The sequence below is a fragment of the Mus pahari genome, chromosome 17, assembly GCF_900095145.1.
Source record: "Mus pahari chromosome 17, PAHARI_EIJ_v1.1, whole genome shotgun sequence".
NCBI lineage: Eukaryota > Metazoa > Chordata > Mammalia > Rodentia > Muridae > Mus > Mus pahari.
The window spans coordinates 5,747,331-5,764,855 of NC_034606.1; the positions used below are offsets into that span (position 1 = coordinate 5,747,331).

At 42.1% G+C, this 17,525-nt stretch overlaps 1 protein-coding gene across 2 annotated transcripts in view; it reads left to right on the plus strand.

Annotated features, from left to right (window-relative positions):
• Baalc (BAALC binder of MAP3K1 and KLF4) overlaps positions 1-17,525 on the plus strand; it is a 74,377-nt gene that overhangs the window by 16,634 nt on the left and 40,218 nt on the right. The gene's annotated exons all lie outside the window — the stretch shown is intronic.

The following is a 17,525-nucleotide window of genomic DNA, read 5'->3' on the forward strand; positions in this document are numbered from 1 at the left end:
TGTGTGTGTGTGTGTGTGTGTGTGTGTGTATGTGTGTGTGCTGAAGTTAAATGTCCCGGTGGATTCCTGCATAGGTATTATAGGAGACTTCTGTTCCTTCGACTCTGCTTTCACTGTATGGTACAAGTTTTCCACAGCCACCCTCTTGGCAAAGCTTCCCCAGGCTTCCCTTGTACGGACTAATCTGTTCCCATATCCCGCTCTATTTGATTCTTTCAGACATCACTTCTGTTGCTGTGTGGTTAGTCTTGTGTACATGGGCTCAGCTCTGCCCTTCCATAGCAAACAGTTTCTTTGGGACAGAAATTGTGTGGTACTCATTGTCTGTCTCTTATGAGAACTTGAAAGAAACGGAGATCTTTTAACTTTTTCCGAGGCCTGCACCCACTTTGTCACCCGTGTCATGCTTGAACATGATGGCTGACTGCTTGGCAACAGAACTGTGGGATTTCAGGCACGTGTTCCTGCGCGGCTACAGACCACAGCTTTGTAACCTTAGGACTGTGTGGCCACAGTCTGCATAGCTTCAGGGTGGGTGGCTGCAGAGTTCTGACAGAAACCCTTCCCTTTGTTCTCCCGTGAGTTTTGCCACAGCTTCCATCAGCGCCTGAAACAAATGGTGTTGTCCATGGGGGGACCACAGCCGCTGGTGAGACTGGAGCATATGCACTGTCAGGATTGAGAATTCTTAACTATGCCGGGTCATGGTGGTGCACACCATTAGTCCAGGCACTCTCGAGGCAGAGGCGGGTGGATCTCTTAGTGTGAAGCCAGCTTGGTCTACAGAGTGAGATCTGGGGCAGCCAGGGCTCCATAGAGAAAATCTGTCTTGAAAAATCAACCAACTAACCAACCAAACAAACCAAAATGAACTCTTAACTGCTACCACACAGCAGGAGTCCAAGACTGCCCCAGCCTTGCGGGCTTCTCTCTTCTCCACCTGTTAAGCTGGTTACACAGGAGCTACAGAGAGCTCATGTTGAGGTATAGAGTGGAGCTCGGTAGGCAGACCGCAGAGACCCCAGTTGGGTGCTTAGTAGCGTGCTTGACTAGTGTGCTCTGATTCTTAGCACTGAATAACACAGGCATGGTGGTGCAAGTTTATAATCCTAGCACTTATGAGGCAGAGGGAAGAGGATGGGAAATTCGAGATGGGACCTGGGGAGATGGCTTGATCAGTAAAGTGTCTGCCATGCAAAGATTCAGACCTGTGTTCGAACCTCTGGTAACCACACAGCAGTCTGCTGTGGTTGCACTCGTGTCTGTAACCCTAGCCTAGGGAGCACAGAGGCAGGTGGACCCCTGGGACTTGCTGGCTAGCGAATCTAGCCAATCACCGAGCTCTCTGAGTTCAGTGAGATCCTGTCTCAAAAAGATAAGGTGGAGAGTAAGAGTGGAGTTAACTGTAGCCTCTATATGTGAACATGGCCGTCTGCATACATGAGTACACATACATTACACACATAGTACACAGAGCTTCAAAGTCATTCTTAGCTGCCTAGCAAGCCTGAGGCCACCCTGGGAGATCTGAGACCCTGTCTGAAAATAAATTAATAGACAACAAAAAGAAAAATTTAACAAAAGAAGAAAGGAAATCGTTTTCTCTAGAAGTTTGTGGCTGAGATGCTCATGCCAGTCAAGTTTACCATACAGCTTTGGGGACTCAAGACCAAAGTGTCTCATGGTCTTGCTTGCAGCCACGTAGCTTGTTAGCCACAGAAGTGAATGCATTTTCTTGCCTTTAAAAGGGGAATTTGTTTTTTTTGACCAACAAGCACTTTGATATTTTCTTTACTCCTGCTACTGTTCTAACTATATTGTAAGACCCATTAGGCGATGTGGCATCCCTATGCAGCTAGGATGTCCCCACTCAACAGATGAGGCCCCTAAGCCCTCTCTCTCAGTGCTGGTTGTCTTACAATACCTTGAGTGTCTGAGTGTAGATTGGATATAATCATGTGAAGGGCCTATCAGGTGCCAGTCTGTCATGACTGCCGCTGGGACCCTGGGGTCCTCACCGTGTTGCCTTGCATTTGCCACGGGGGCTTACCTCCTCATCCGACCTCTACCCCTCAGAGGAGTCCCCATTATTCACTTTGTCTGGAAAAGACCACACCTCTCCACTTCTGGCTTAGCTGAGGTTTTACTGCTGGGAAGATACCGTGACCAAGGCAACTCGTATAGAGGCAAACATTTCATTGGGGCTGTCTGACAGTTTTAGAGGTTTCCGCCATTATCATCATGGTGGGAAGCATGTCAGCATGTAGGCAGACACGGTGCTGGAGGAGGAAAGAGTTCTACATCTTTATCCACAGACAGCAGGAGGGGACTGTCTCCTTCAGGCAGCCAAGAGGAGACTCTCTTCTGTACCGGGCGGAGCCTGAGCATAGGAGACCTCAAAGTCCACATACACAGTGACACACTTCCTCCAACATGGCCCACCTCCTAATAGTGCCACTCCCTATGGGTCAAGAATTTAAACACATGAATCTAAGGGGGTCAAACATCTTCAAACCACTGCAACTCCCTCAGTAATGGATGACGAGTGCCTTGAGGAGAGTGGTTCATCTTTGTTCAGTGTCTTCAAGGACTCAGAATGCAGCACCTGCCTCTGTCTTGTTGGAGTCTCAGGGTGCACTTATTGCTGTGAGCTTGCTTCTGCCTCCCTCTCCTCTCCTCTCCCCTCCTCTCTTCTCCTCTCCTCTCCCCTCCTCTCTTCTCCTCTCCTCTCCCCTCCTCTCTTCTCCTCTCCTCTCCCCTCCCCTCCCCTCTCCTCAGAGATGGCTGATCTTTTCTTTTGTTACAGAGCCTGGGAGAAGAAGGGGGCAGGGTACTGAAGTTAAATATTCATCTTTGGCAAAGAGCAGGAGTGAGCCAGACTTCCCTTTTCAGTCCTTCTAGAAGTTTTTCCTTTCTCTCCAGAGACCCCCTTGAGTGGGGGGGGGCATAACGTGGGTGTGTGTGAGGAGGAAGACTCCTTACTGAGGAATAGAGCCTCTTCTCTGGAGGGTGAGAATATGATTTCCCTGTAGTTAGGAAAGACCTTATTTTATTTTAAATAGTTTTCCAGGTGCTTACATATACTCGGATATATCTCTGGGTTGTTGAATTTGCTCAAATCCGAAGAACACGTTAGCCATTGATGACCGGGTGCAGGTGCTTCTTTAAAAGCTGAGCATCATTGCTGAGCATCATTGCTCTTAACAACAAAGCCATACCCACTGGGTCTCTTCTTGTGCATAAAATGCTAAGCTTAGAGTCTGAAGTGGGCTTCTAGTCTACAGTGTCCAGAGTGACTTACCTCTATCAAGGGACACTGACCTGAGTAGATTCTCGGTGGCCATATTGGTATACAGCTTTAATCCTCACACTTAGGAAGGAGAGGCAGGCAGACCTCTGGGAGTTCCAGGCCACACTGGTGTCATTTCAAGTTGCAGGTGTGGGAAACACTTCTAGCAAAAGGAGAAGCACATACAGATCTTTTGTACCAGGAAGAATAGTGTGTTCCAGATCTGAGGGTAGCTATTCTGAATGGAGCATTGTGACTGCGGAGAGGGGGTGAGCAGACATGGGGAGAAGGCAGAGCTGGGCCACATAGAATGCTGTAGGTCATAATGGGTCTTAGACTCACTCAAGGACTTGGGTAATAGTTTGGGTAGAAAGTTACCCAGATCCAATCATAATTGAAAACTGAAGAGAAAACATTTTTGAGGTTATAAACACACAAAGTTTACAGTTCTGCAAGGTTCTTTGTGAAAATCAAGAGACCCATTACCATTTCCAGTTTTTCAGTTTTGAGTGGTGATGTGTAATACGGGGAGCACTTACTCCTAACCGTTCAGGCCTTATTGCTCTCTACTGCTCAGTCCAACAGCTCCTCATTCACATAGAAGGGAGGTTTGGCTCTTGCACATGCTCACTGCCACTCCCAGTATCTGGAACAGAACTTGTTTTGGTCAGTGTTTATTGTTTGCTTTGTACTAGTTTGTAAACAATGTGCATAGCTAATACATAGTGGGCATGGCTACTTTCCCCCTTCCCAGACTATGTTTTATTTTAGCTGTCTGAGGAGTTATATTAAATTTGACTCAATTACCAATTCACATTATCTTCCTCCTGGTTGTGTAAATGTTACTTCAACATGTTTAAACTCATAGAAATTTCTTTTCAGTCATTAATTTTTATTTAATTAAAATATAATTACACCAATTGCCTCTTTACTCTCTGTCCTTTGAGACCTCCCATGTCCCCACTTTTAAATCCATGACTTTTTAGTTTAATTATTATTGACACATATATATTCTCCCCCTTTCAGCAGTTGCCTGTAGCTCTTCATCTCTTGGAAGGGGCACCTGAGATTTCCTCCAACCACACTGGCATATCAACTGGTGTTGTCATTGTTCAGGTCTTCTTTAGCCAGCAGTAAAGTCCAGATCTGTAATTTTCCTGTCACATCTAGAAGACACAATCTTGTAGCAGATTTGCTGGTCCTCTGGTTCTTTCTGATCTCTCATCCCCAAAGTTCCCAATCCTTAGGTGTAGAGATTGTGTTGTAGATGTATCAGTTGTGGTTGGGCACACCACAGACAGGTTTTGCATTTTGACTACTTGTGGTTTTCTATGATGGGATTTATCTACTGCAAAAAGAAGTTTCTTTGATGGCGGTTGAGAGGTACACATATCAGTAGATATGAGGATGAATATCTAGAATGCAGTTAGGCATTGCACTGGTTTAGTACGGTGTGACAGTAGTATGTTCTTCTCTAGAACGACCTCTCTCACCATGGGTTGTTGTCTAGGTGTAGTTGGAACCATCTGGAACCTCATGTTTTTCCACCTGGCCTCTTTGTTCCCCGAAATAATGACTCAGACAGAACTATATATGAAATCCTAAGATGACAGAAGAACTTTTCAGAACTTTGGGAAGCCTTTTGAAGTCTCTTCTAATAACCCACCCACCACAGCCTAAGCACTCACCCAACTGCTTCAAACCCCTCAAAGCTGGAGCTCTTCAGTTCTAAAGTGCACACCCATAAAAGCTAGCTCCACAGGCCTCTGTGGAGCTAAGGACAATGGCTAAGTAAGGAAAGGTCTGGTCCTCTGTTACCTCTGTGCACCCTCCTGTTAAAGTGGAACCTAAATGAACTCTGGAGAATCAGGAATTTATGAATATCATATATATATATATATATATGATAAAGAATCATATATATATATGATATTCATAAATTGTTGGCAGATCTTCTGGGCCTGATGGCTAACGATAGACGCCCCAGTGAAACAGAGAACCCTTGGGTGATTGTCCAGAAAGCCAATGTTCTCTGTCATTTCTATGGTTTGGGAAACTGCTTGCCCTGCATTCCTGTCTACTCTGATGCAGTTGAAGACTAGATAATTATAGTCTCACATATAAGCTTAAGTGATTTAGGATTTAAGAAAACATTTTAAGGTCTAAAAAGATGTTTTTAGATTGGTAATGCAAGTTATGAAACTCAGAGGATATAAAAGCTTAAATAGTGATAGAAAATAATTTAGGTACAGCACTTTGAACTTACCAATTTAGGACAGATACTGGAGTACTTTCTCCTAGGTTGCCAAATATGAACGGACTGGACATTGTGAATGTAATCCTTACCTGATAGTTCTCATAATTGTTCTTATCATATATGGTTTATTAATGTTAGAGAAAAAGGCATTTACTGGACTCAAAGGTTGAGGAAACATTTTTGTGTAGTGTATGAAGGTTGTCTCTGTATAGTCAATTGTTAATTCTGTACTGGCAGTGAGCTGAGTACTCTCAGGCTTTGGTATTATAAGTATTATGTTCATCACTTGACTCAGTATTTTGTAAACATACTTTCTCACTCCCTGACTGGCTCAATAAAGATCTGATGGTCAATAGCTAGGTAGAAATTAGAAGGCAAGACTTCTGGTCTGAGAGAAAATCTCTGGTAGAAGAATCTGAAGTTTAACTTTGGAAACACATACGGGAGGCTAAATAAAGCATATTTCTGTTATTAATTAACCTCATACCCGACAATACCACAAGTTTGAACATTATAGGTGACTATTAACTTGCATTTCTTAATTATCCTAAATATGTTGTAATCATAGCTTTCAAGGACAAGAACTTTAAATCAAAATTTAAAATATCTTGTATATGTACAATACCTTAAACAAGAGTTGAACCATATATATACAGTATGTTGCAACAAATATAACCTTAAATTTCTACCAATATACAAAAATCCATACCAACATAAAAATATTTGAGACTTGAAGTTGCTTTCTAGTTTAAAAGTGGATTCAACGATCTACCTTTCTTTTCCTTATATCCCCATATCCCCCCTTTCTTCTTTTCATTCCAACTCTCTCCTTTTCTCTTTTATAGTCAATAGAAGAGAAAGATAGAGGAGAGAAAGACATAGAGGAGGGGGAGGAGGGAGTGGGGAGGGAGAAGGAAGGAAAAAGATTCCTGAATCTAACCTCCTTTATTTTGTTTCTTCCCTGATCAAGTCCATTAACAACTTGTGACTAACTCCCCTAAAGATCCATCACTCACCAAATGACCAGAAACCTCCTAACCCACCTCTTGGAAATGGGTGCGTCATGTTCTTAAGATGACTTGCTGCTGTCTGGGAACGAAGGCATTTTTTGGAGACAATAAGCAAATTGGGATATTGGTTAGTCCTGGGAGAGCTAGCTATATCATTTTCTGTCCAGTCTCTGTGGGGTGGGAAAGGGTAGGGCTGGAAAGTCCGTGAGGCTGGACTATTTGAGCTAGCTGCATTGAAGTTGTCCTGGATGCAGGAAATGAGGCAGGTTGGTGAGGCCGGATCACCTAGGCTACTTGTCTCATTGGAGTCTGGTCAGTTTGCTCTGAAAACACACAGACATTTAAAGGTAGCTTATATATCTGCATTAACACATGCATAGAATGTGTGGTGAGCACAGATCAGCCTCAGATGATTTTCTTCTGTATGTTTGAGCAGGAGAAAGGCATTTATCAACTTTATAAGTCCATTTGTATTATACAACCAAACTGTAATAAAAATCTCCATCCATACCATATGAAAGAATGGCATGTAATAATAAGTCATGAAGGATCTAGTAGCCAACAAGACCATTGGCTACTGCAGACATTCATGTCTCAGAGCTCTTCCCATGTAAGGGGATCAGCATTCACGCCACCTATTTTGTTGTTCTAGGCCTCTTACTTTATGTCTACAGCCAAGATTTTCAGGAGGTCCCCCTCTCCCTCCTCATCAATTATACTCTTTGTTAATTTTGAAGGAAGCTTTTTGTTTCCTGTTGAAACAAAGGCATAACCTCTTCCCCAGTGCAACACATTTCCTGACTTCCATTCTTAAGTTAAAACATCCTTATAATATACGGGATGGTTTAATTCAGAAGTTCTTTCTGAGATCTAGTATTTTTCAGTAACCATGCTGTCTCATTGATATTTTTTAAAAAATAAGCTAATAAAGTGTCCTTCTCTGGGGGATCATATCCCCCTTTTGTTTTATGAGCATTTCCTTTAAAGTGCAGTTAGACCTCACTACAATAGGATGGTAAGACATATCAGTAACATGCTTTATGTTATAATGTTTTTGTGTGTTACAATGTTTAAAGAATTGTTACTTTTTATTGAATACATATGCCAGAACATTGTCAGTTTTAATCTGTAAAGGTATCTCTGATATAATCATCACTTCTAATAAATTTGTAATTACAGAATCAGTTTTTTCAGAACTTATGGCAGAAGCCCACTGGAATCCTGAGTATGTATCACTTGTGTGATGTACATACTTTAATTTTTCATGATCTGCAAAATGAAAAACATCCATCTGCCAAATTCCTTTATTTGGTTATCTTTAGGGTTAATCCCAGTAGGTAATGGAGCTTGATTATACAAAGAACAAGTAGGATAATTTTTAATAATTTCCTTGCCTTGTCACATTATAAAAAATTGTCTTTAAACTTCTATTTATATAATGTCTTTCATGAAAATTTGAAGCCTCTAATATGTTTCCTATTAATAACTTATCTATTCCTCATTTCTTAATGCCAATGGTCCCAGCAAACCTGTATAAGATTGAATACGAGTTATATGTATTGGATGATCTCTGTTTTAAATTACTTGTTGCAGCTGTATAAATATCAAAGTTCGTTCTGAATAATCTGAAACAAACCCAGCAGTTTCTACATGGGAAACAACTCTCTCTGCATATTAAGGGTCAGCAATAATATTAAGAGATTCTGGAAAATCTAATAGAACCATGAGAATAACATATAATTCTGATTTCTGAGCTGAAGCATATGGGATTTGAATTATTTTACTTATATTTTCTGACTTATAACTTGCCATTCCTGATTTATTGGCATCTGTATAAAAGGGAATGCTAGAAACTGGTGTTCCTCTCATTATGTGAGAAAGAATCCAATTAGTTATTTTATAAATTGAAGTGTCTTACTTTGAGGGTATTTGTTGTTAATTTCTCGCTCTCCTAAAAATATTGCAAGCCAATCCTCATTGACTACCCACAGTGAGGTAAATAATGAGCATTAGTATAAGGCACTACAATCTCTGCTGTGTCTATTCCTGCTAACCGGTGGTTTTATTCTCCTTTCCACAATCAAATCAGAAACCTTTTCTATATAAGTTTTAACTTTTTACTCTGTTTATGTGCTAAAAATATCCATTCTAAGATACTAACTTTTTTCTGTGTAAGAATTCCTGTGGGAAAATGAGTAGAAAGTAAAATCACTGAAATACAATCCAGCTTTGGATTCAGGCAGTGCACTTGCATCCTATAATCCCTTTTCTATAAAAGCCAATTCTTTTTGAGCTTCAACTGATAATTTTCTTGGAGTATTTAAGTCCAAATCACCTTGTAAGGTTTGAAATAAATTACTTAGCTCTTGAGTAGTTAATCCAATTGGCTCTTAGCCAATTAATACCTCGCAACAATTTTTGAAAAATCACTGGGTTTGTAATTGACCTCTTCTAATCTCTACCCTTCTGTGGCTGGATTTTCTGCAGCCATATCTAATATCCTAGATAAGTAATAGAATCTCCTCTTTGTATTTTTTCAGGAACAATTTTTAATTTCCAATAAGGCAAAGTTCTTTTTACTTTATCAAGTACTGTTTTTTAAGGTAGCTGCATCTGAATCAGCCAGCAACATATCATCCATAAAACGATAAATTATAGATTGGATGAATTATTTCTAATGTTTGTTGGTCAAAATATTGAGACAAAGTGGGACTGCTTAACATTCCTTGTGATAAGGCCTTCCACTGATATCTCCTACTTGGCATGCATAACTAAATGTGGGCACAGTGAAAGCAAATCTTTATCTTTTTTTCTCAAAGGGTATGGAGAAAAAGTAGTCCTTTAAATCAATCACTAGGAACAAAGAAGTTAAAGGGATTCCAGGTTGTAAGGAACCCATAGGTTGAATGACTTCATTTATTGATCTCAGATCTGTCAAGCATCCTCCATTTTCCAAATTTATTTTTAATGACAAATACAGGAGAATTCCAAGGGCTGGTGGACGCTTCCCGCTGCTCCTGTTCCAGCTGTTCTAGTGCCTGCAACTTTTCTTTCCTTAAGGGTCAACCCAAACATGCTTTTCAGTTAACTATTTTGGTGGCAGGGCAGTTGGTACTCTATCAGCGGTGGCCCTTCTTATAAGTTTGGATAGATAACCTCTACTGTGGCCTGCTTATGGACACCTTGGGCAGTCTGTAACTATATTTGATAACATTTTAAAATGTCTTTATCAGGAACCTCTCCCTCTTTATAGCTTGCCTTTGAAGTCGAAGGAATGCTCATCTGTGCTTCTCATGATTGTAATATATATCTTCCCCATAAACTCATGGCTATATCTGCCACATATGGCTTTAATTCTCCACCTGACCTTCTGGACCTATACATTAAATCCATTTTAGATTTTGTTTTACCTGAGACAATGTCTCAGTTCCTAGGAGCTGTGTAGCTACCCTTTGAAATGACCAAGCTGTATTCCAGGAATCTTGTGAAATTATTGTTATATTTGCTTCTGTATTCACTAGGTCTTTAATCTCAATTCTAATTGTAATTTTAACCTTGGTCTTTTATCATTTATAGTAGTTTGACAGGATACCTGTTTGTTTATTTATTTATTTATTTATTTTTGGTTTTGTTTTTATTTTTAGCATCTCTTGTTCTAACCATAGGAGCCACTCTATCCCTCAGTACATGGTTTGAACATCGCTGTTTGTCCTATCAGGCTTTAACTTTTCTAGTCACTTTCCAGAACAATTTTCCTTTGGCTGACAGGAAACAAATATCTTATGTTGTTTTTTGCCACACCCTGAGCAATGCCCCTTAATCAATTTTCCAACATTAAGGAATCGTCTTAAATATCTCTCCATGATTTTCATCATAAGCCCTATGTCTGTCCTTTCACATTTTTACATATTCCAGGAAACTTTCTCCCTGGGTTATCATTAGAGGAGAATTTATCCTTGGGAGCTGTTTGTCTGCAGTCCTTTAGGAAATGACCTGATCTTTCACAGCCACAATAATGGACATTTGAGTTTTTATATCTTTTGTAATTGTCTGTCTAATCTCAACTGAATTGTGAGCATTAGATTCAATATCCACAGTAGGTTTAATCCATTCATAAATAGGTACAGATCAGGCCCTTAAAGGTCTAATAGCCTTTTTACAATCAGTATTAGCACTCTCAAAAGCCAAGGATCCAATTAAAAATTCTCTAGCATTTGGATCTGATATTGCTCTATTTAGAGGTGATGTTAATCTTTGTAAAAAGTCAGTAAATATTCATTTAAGCCCTGAGTTATCTTTGTAGAGGATTCAGCTCATCCCTGCTATTCAATCTTGTCCTAAACATTTAAGCTATTGTATATTGTTCTGAAATGGTATCATCAAATATAATCTGTACTCTTAATTCAGAATATTGATCATCACCTAGCAACTGATCCTTGACAATACCAATGCCTCTAGTCCAATTTCATTGCTTCATGACTGAAGCTTCATCTTTCCACCACATGAGCCACTGTAGCTGAGGGACAGGTTCTAAGGTGGCTGAGATCAAATCTCTCCAATCTTTTGGAATTACGTGATTTTGTATGGTCCAGTTATTAAGTATCTCTCTTACATAGGGTGAATGTAAGCCATAAGTTATTACTGTTTCTTTAAATTTCTTTAAGTCTAGTACCTCTATGGGGTGCCACCCAAATTCTTGATAATCTTGTGGATTTCTGTCATCTGGGGCTAATTCTTTTATTGTAGCTGGAAAAGTCATTGCAGGCTTTCTAGTGTACTTCAACTGCCATTTTTGGAGTCTCATCCCAAGGTAATGATGTAGGCTTTAGACTGGATTCATCTGAGGATCAGGCTAGTGTGCAGTCCCATGGTCTGCCTCTGATCTCCACTCACCCCAGGCCTACAATAGCTACTGGCTCACTCCTCCCACAACAGTCCAGTCCAGAACGGGCACTTCAGGAAGCTTTAAGTGCTTGTAGCAGTTTGCCCAAGAAAGACCATGGTACCCTCTGGCCACCCACTCAGCCTGCTGTTCACAGGCCCTGTTCAGTGCTCAGCTGGCCTTCTGCACAGCAGAGCCTCTTAAAGGAGCTTCACTTCATTTCCCACCCAAGTACAGCTCCACTTCTGGGGTGCAGTGTGAGGATGCTAGAAAAACATTTTTCCCACCTTCCACCTGGGAATTTTTGCCTAACGCTTGAATCTAATGTCCTAAGTTTGGGTTTCTAGGTATCACTTTGGACACCAAATATTTCTGGACTTTCTTGGACCTGCCAGCTGCCAATAAACACACAGAGACTTATAATTTATAAAAACTTAGACACTATAGCAAGGCTACGACCCAGTTAGCTCTAACTTAATTAACCTGTTTATTCTAGTCCCTGCCTGCCACATGACTGGTTACCCTCCTTACACTCTGGCATGCCAGACCTCCTCTGTGTCACACCAGTAAATCTCCCCCCACCCCCATGTCAGATTCTTCTTCCAGAGACTACCTTTACACCGTGCACAAAAATGTTACCCCAACACAACCCAGAGAAGGAAAATTATTATCTTCAGGGTACAGGGAATCTTTGGGAACCTTCAAACCCCAAATGCTGAAAAGCTAATTAGAATCTGGAAAGAGGCTGGATTCTGAATCTTTTCCTTGAGCCTCCTCCATTAGTGTCTTAGCTAAGGTTTTATTGCTGTGAAGGGACACCATGACCAAGGCAACTCTTATAAAGGCAACATTAATTAGGGCTGGATTATAGTTCCATTATAGTTTCAGAGGTTTAGTCCATTATCATCATCATTGTGGGAAGCACAGCAGTATGCCATGAATTTAAGGGTTCTTTGGAAGGTCAGTTGGATGGCATTTTGCTGGGGCAAACACGTGAAGGATGTTTAGCTGAAGCAGACACAGGTGAAAGGATGTTCTGCTAAAGCAAGCACATGAAAGGACCCGTGATAAAGGATTCTACGCTAATGACATATGTATTGGTCTACCTTGCATTGGGTAGTTGAGCTACATTTGTGAGGACTCTATACAGAGAAATGCACCAAAAACCCTGGTGCTGTGCTGCAGTTCCTTGCTGCTTCTGCAGCCTCAGGCTGATTGGCAGAGTGATGTCAGCTGAGACAGACTCACATGCTGAGGTAAGACATGTGCTGAGGACATGTGATGTTTGGAGGGTATGAATAGATGTCGGACAGTGATGGGGATGGAGTTAGGCTTGCTTATAGAGCTAGCTGTGCGATGCTTGTGGGTCTCTAGTCTTTGATGATCTTTGCTTCACTGAGAGAGAGGCAGAGCCAGGAGGGGACTGAATTTCCACACTGGGTGGACCTTGAGCTTAGAGACCTCAAAGCCTGCCCCTACAATGAGACACTAACTCCAACAAGGCCACACCTCCTAATAGTGCCACTCCCTATGGCCAAAAATTAAAACACAAATTTATGGGGGCCAACCTATTCAAACCACCACAATTAGGATGAAAATTTCATAGCAAAGTAAGAATACTGATGTTCCAATCCATTTGTTTGGGAAAACCCTCTGGCATAGCACCCAGCAATTATTGTATGAATATTTGAATATTTCCTGGAGCAGGGTTCCTTCCCGCCTTAGACCATTTATATTCCCGGATGAAACACACACACAGCCCTCATATTTTAATATGCCTTAATCAGCACAATAGCTGGGCAACTGGGTAATTTGCATGCTGTTATAATCTACCTCCTAATTTCTATGTTCTGTCTCGGCTGCTTTTGACCTAACTGAGCAGCCCTCTGGGCTGTGTGCTCTTGGCCCCTTTACATGGTGGCTCTAGTTCTTCCCCTGCATGTTCTTTTTCTCCCATGGCCACTCTCTCTTTCTCTCTTTCCTCATGGTTGCTAGCCTGGGAAACCTAAACTTTGCCCCTCTCTCATCTCTCCAGCTGCTGGCATCTTTATTGACCAATCAGAGTTAATTGGAGGCAGGTTCCCAGAAGCTTAGGTGCAGACTCCAGATCTTGGGGGCCCAGCACTTAACATTACAATAACAGCAAAAGACAAAACCTCAGCAGGAGACTACCATTGAAATCCACATAAATCAAAGCAATAGCAAACTATGCCAGTGTGCTCTGGAAATAAGAGTCATTCGTGTGTTTTCTGATGACACTCTGACACGTCAGGACTTCTTATACCTTGCAGTTGGGGATCTGACTGTAAAGCAAATTCCATGCTGAGTCCTGGTTGTGCATGACACGGACTCTTATAGCCAAGACTGGGAATCTGCCACAGGGATGCCAGCTAGCTCACTTTCTCTTTTCACCTTGTGAAATGCATGGATGGACTGGGAGTGGAAGAAACCCTGGATAAATGCATTTGGAAATGCTTAATGGAAATATTAAAACACAAAGGCGCTCACTGGGACCTTGAAAGAGCCCTGAAGATATAGCCAACCACTTCTCTAGACTCATGAAGGAAGGGACCTGGACTGTGTAAGTCCGGGCAGTGCTCCATGACCATGAACTCTCGTGGGACAGCATGGTGTGTACAGTGTGTGAGAGGCTGTGTGAAGCCCTGAAGTGCTAAGCCTGTTCATCCAGTATAATGAGTTGAATAGTACAGATGCGCATCTCTGCTTGGATCCTTGCAGAAGATTCCTCAGCAATTCATCTCTTCAAACACTGTGGATAATCCTTAGCTATGGAAGGTAGTAATCCTGTTACCTACTGGGGGAGTTGATAGAATGGTTAAACCCCCATGGGAAGACATTTCTAATGTGGCTTTTCTTAGTGGAACTAGATGATAAGATAGCTTTCAGAATGTATTCCAGTGAGGCTAATAGAAGCTCAAATCAAAATAGAACTTGACAATAGCAATGTCATGTTGTGAGTGCCCAGGTTAGGTGAGTCGGGGTTCAGCTGATTTCTACCTACCCAACCTTAGTCAACCGCAAGTCTGGGCAGTGTGCTTCCACACCACATGCAGGTAAGAGGAGAGCTTGATTCTCATAGGCATCCTCTAGCAGATCAGAACAGGAAACTCAGCATTCCTCCATGGAGATCTCCCAGCGGGCTTCAAAGGCCAGGTTCTCTCTAAAGTAATTATTGTCAAGGGGGATAAAGATGGTTGGTGCCAGAGCCACTGGTGAAGAAATTGAAAGTTAGTGGCACCCTAGGTGACAAAGTTTGAGCTGCTTTAAAGCCAAGTGTGGTTGTACTCAAAATCCCTACCCTGAGATCACTGAGTTCAAGACCTTTTGAATTCATCATCCAGTAAAATTAAAGAAGAAAATATATTTCATACACAGAGTCACACAGAGGACACTATTTCTAATTTATCTTAGCAAGTGTTTATGGAGGAACTATTACATAACAAGGACTGTTCTGGGCACCGGTGGAATAGTGACAAAATAAAAGTTCTTTTTTGCATGCTAACTTCTAAGTATAGGGCAATGGAAAAGTACATGGTTGTGTTAAAATCCAGTGCTATGGGGAAACTAAATGCAGCTGAGGACAAGAGAGGCATTCCTGGTGAGGAAGTCTTTCTGAAGGAGCTGAGGAAGACCTGTTACCTGCTAAGGAAGGAGGTGGCCCACCCCTGCACTCCCAAAGTGCTGTACGGTCTCATTTTTCCCATGTGCCATCTCTGCAGCCTGCCATTTGGAAATGTTTCCCTGTGTTCCTCTGATTCCATAGAGCTTGAGATGGGAGGGGCCTGTAAGATAGGATCAGACTGGTCCTGTTCCTACACCACAGATCTTAAGAAGCTTTATCTTACCTAAGTGGCCTACATAGGCTCATATATTTGAATTCTTGGTCTGTAATTGGTGGAACTGCTTGGAAGGTATTAGAAGATATCATCTTACTGAGGTGTGCCACTGGGCTTTGAGGACCAAAAGACCATGAATTCATTGCAATGCTAAGTCTGAGCTGAATGGTGCAGATATGCATCCATGTGTCCGTGTGTCATGTGTCTGTGCATTCGTGCGTCCATGCTTGGATCCTTGCATCTCAACAACTCACACCTTCAAACACAGTGGTCTGCAAGGGCTCGGGTTTTAACACCTTTTCATAGTCTTCCCTGGCTCCCGTTCAAACCCCGTGGATTAATACTGCTAAATCCAGAGGAGTGGATAGGTCAGAAAGTAGACTCTCAGGAAGAAGAAACGGCCGGGGTCTCCAAGTCAAGAACTTTAATTGGAGAACATTTTTATAAAAATCAGCATGATGCCGGGCAGTGGCGGCACATGCCTTTAACCCCAGTACTTGGGAGGCAGAGGCAGGAGGATTTCTGGGTTCAATGCCAGTCCAGTCTGCAAAATGAGTTCCAGGACAGCCAGGACTATACAGAGAAACCCTGTCTCGAAAACCAAAAACCAAAAGCCAAAAATCAAAACAAACAAACAACCCCCCCAAACAAAACAAAACAAAACAAATCAGTGTGCTAACATAGAAAGCTGAGAAAGGGCTCAATGACCATGGATAGTCCCTGGATATGGAAGATAGTAATAAAAAGGAAAAAAAAGTCCTATTACCTATTTGGGGAGTTGATGGAATATCTAGAAGCTCTCTGCTTCCTGTTTGTGGATCTGGAAGTAGGCTCTCAGTTAATGCTCCAGGCCTGTGCCTGCCAATAATGCTCCCACACTCATGGCATCATGATGGCCGTGGCCTCTAAGGCTCTGCAACTATGAGTCCCAAATTCAGTGTGCTTTTTGGTAAGTTGCCTTGGTCATGGTGTTTTGTCATGGTAATAGACACTGAGGCTAATCAATATTTCTTTTTTTTTTTTTTTTCAAGATAGGTAAATGTTTTATTACTATACAGCAACCCTAAATATCTAATAAGACCAAGTCTTGTCCCTCCACTGCCACATGAAGAACAATCAAGAAAGACCAACAGCTGGGGCTACCCTCCCTCCCCCAATAAATATCTCAGTGTCAACTGTCTGGAGTCTACTCAGTCTTCCAGTCCCCANCAAAGGGCTTGGGTCACTTTGGCTCAGCTATCTGTAACACACATGGCTTGTTTTCTAGGCTCCNGCTGCCTCCATTTAATGACTCCTGTTCTTGGTGGTCATCCCACCACACTGGGATCTCCAAACTGCTGGGGTCTGCTGCAACTGGGAAACAACTTTACCAATAGCATCTCCAGGGCTTTCTTCATGGTGCCAGGCCTCAACTTCTCTGCGTGACTCCCTCAATCCTGGGCCTTCAACTGTCACTGAGGCTGCANCTTCACCAATGGCCTTCCCTAGCCTTTCANAGTACTAAGCCTTAGCTGCTCTCCGTGACCCTTTCATGCCTTCAAAACCAGTACCACCTGGATGACTTAAACATGACCAAGAAAGTTTTGCTGCCAGCTTGAGGTACAACCTTGGCTGCCTCTGGAACCCAGCTTCTGTGTGCTGGCTCTCAGGAAACACTTCCCAGATTTCACCTNAGTGATGCTGCTCTCCTCCTCCTCTTCCTCCTTTTCTTCTCTTTTCTTCCTCCTCTCCTTCCTCCTTTTTTCTTTCTTCCTCCTCTTTCTCCTCTTCTACCTCTTTCTCTTTCTCCTCTTTCTCCTTTTCCTTCTTTATCTTTTTTTGTTTGTTTGTTTTTGTTTTTTGAGACAGGGTCTCTCTGTGTAGTCCTGGNTGTCCTAAAATTCACTCTGTAGACCAGGCTGGCCTCAAACACAGATCTGCCTGCCTCTGCTTCCCAAGTGCTGGAATTAAAGGTGTGCACCACCATGGCTCATCTGCCATGGTCTCTTCTTAATCACTGCTAATTTCTTAGCCCTGGCTCACCAGCATCAATTGTCCCAGGAAAGCAGAGCTTTTGCTTCAGTGGTGCTTGTCTCTTGTTAATCACAGCTAATTCTTCAGCCTCAGCTGACCAGAACCACAGNTTCTCAGCAATTGACCTTCCTAACAGACTCTTTAAAGGACCCTCAAACTTCCCTCCAGAACTTCACAAGGCAGGCTTCCATCTTCTTCTACATTGCTTCTGCCTCCC